At 38.0% G+C, this 1,934-nt stretch overlaps 1 long non-coding RNA gene across 1 annotated transcript; it reads right to left on the reverse strand.

Annotated features, from left to right (window-relative positions):
* Positions 1-349: 349 nt before the first annotated feature.
* LOC119341269 lies at positions 350-1,039 on the reverse strand. Its single transcript, XR_005165007.1, has 4 exons — positions 1,003-1,039; positions 725-814; positions 545-587; positions 350-396 (listed from the first exon to the last, which is right to left on the reverse strand). It is a non-coding gene; the product is annotated as an uncharacterized LOC119341269 (long non-coding RNA).
* Between the last annotated feature and the right edge of the window lie 895 nt (positions 1,040-1,934).

A 1,934-nucleotide genomic window follows, 5' to 3' on the forward strand; every position in this document is an offset into this window, starting at 1 on the left:
AAAAGAAGAAACAATATAATTTCTAACAAATCATTAGCCTGTTTGCTTCAAAAATAACAGTTCCTATTGAGATTCCTGGGATCCAATCCCAACCAGTCCATTTGATTAAAATGACTGGATTACTGGAATGAGAATACCAAAAGAACAAGATATAGTCTACAAAAAAAGAAAGAATACAGCCAATCCCCATCACTGTTTTCCCCTCTGGTTCAACCCTCTCACCATTTAAAGCAAAAATCTATATGGACCATCCATTCCTAGCTTGCATAAGTATCTAGTTTTAATTTACCTTAACAAGAGCACCAATAACACCCAAGCTGGTAAGCCTCAAGTACTCAAAAGGTCTTGTCTTGCTGGTAGTATTCAGGAACGGGTACAGGTACAGTGGGATGTGAGCTGCAAAGGAAAAAGAAGAAGACTTAATTATTAACCACTGCTAGTTAAGATTTACTTATTCTGTAAAGTCACCAAAATGAGGAAAGCTTTTTAACAATAAACAATGGAAATATTTAAGACTTGGCATAGAAACAGCAGCGCTCAGTACCATTCAAGAACGGGATCCTGGTCTCAGGGTGTGAAGCAACACACTGCAATTAAAAAAAAGTAAAATGAAATTGAGGGGCAGATGGCAAGCAAGCATGATATGAAAGCAGTAGTATTCTCAATCCACCACAAGGCCCACCAGGAGTGAGGGTTTCCTTTTCTTTCTCATGTAAAAGCATACCTGAAGAAGTGCAAGTGCATTGCAGACACGGTTTGATGCAACTGGCGACAAAGTAGGAGGTGAAAGTGAAGGGTAAATTGACACAATCTCCTGCATAAATTTTCAAAACAGCATGACAGACTGAATAAGGAAAATGTACAAAACCATCAATAATTTCATATTGAAATAATCAATACACATGGACAACCACCCTTACTTAAATAACAAGAACTGCACAAGTACATATGTACTCTTGCCATTGCGACTGAATTTAGAACAGTGCAATAACTGTAACCTACCTGGAGCAGTGCAGCAACAGTGCCAAAGGAGTGCCACGGCAGTGGACCAAGGTCTTGAAAAATCTCTCGTTTCTGAAAGAGGAAACTGAGAAACAGATTAGACAATGAATTTTCACCTCCTGCATCCCAGATTTGCAGCCACACTTTAAATGTTAAAGTAAAATAGCTCTATGTATCAATTGTCCAGTTTGGAATATTGTCTTTGGAAAGTTGATGTTTCACTAAGAAAAGAAGGGTCTGTCTAGGACACATTTATGTCACGTCTAACCTTGTGTCCACTATGTTTGTGGTGTTTTTTTTTTGCCCCAGCTTTTTTTTTGTTCCTTGTTGCTGCGTTATTTGTGGGAGCTTAGATGTGACATCCTTAGAAAACATTTAGATGTGAATTAGACAAACTCAGAAAAGAATGACGATGCTTGCATTAGTGGATCATACCATGGGTTCACACTTTTGGTAGATAAAGAAGTGACAGAAAAAAAATTTACTATACTAAGTAAACTTCATCACTTATCTAGATAATCTGCAGAAGTAGAACAGATTGTTTCTAACCTATAAATGTCTTCCTATATAGTTTAAACTGTTTAGATTTCCTAACACCACCTCCTGATAAGTTTGCAAAGTCATCAATAGGACAGGATTTCACAAAGTTCACACCCCCGCCCCCCTGTCCTTGAACAGGGTATCTCCACCAGATACTATAATTAAATGTGCACAGCCGAATACCCCTCCAGCCTGCTCCAGCACAAAAATATTCATTGGAAGTTCACTTTTACCAAGAAACAAATACATCAGGAAGCAGGGGATATTAACAAAAATGCGCTTCTTGTGGTATTCACTCCTGAGAGATTGTATATGATAACTGCAGTATTTACCATTTTATTCAGGGGTACTATAACAGAAATGGGCACGTCTCTTGTTGTATTCAATCCTAA

This window comes from Triticum dicoccoides, chromosome 7B (genome assembly GCF_002162155.2).
Source record: "Triticum dicoccoides isolate Atlit2015 ecotype Zavitan chromosome 7B, WEW_v2.0, whole genome shotgun sequence".
In the NCBI taxonomy this organism is placed as follows: domain Eukaryota; kingdom Viridiplantae; phylum Streptophyta; class Magnoliopsida; order Poales; family Poaceae; genus Triticum; species Triticum dicoccoides.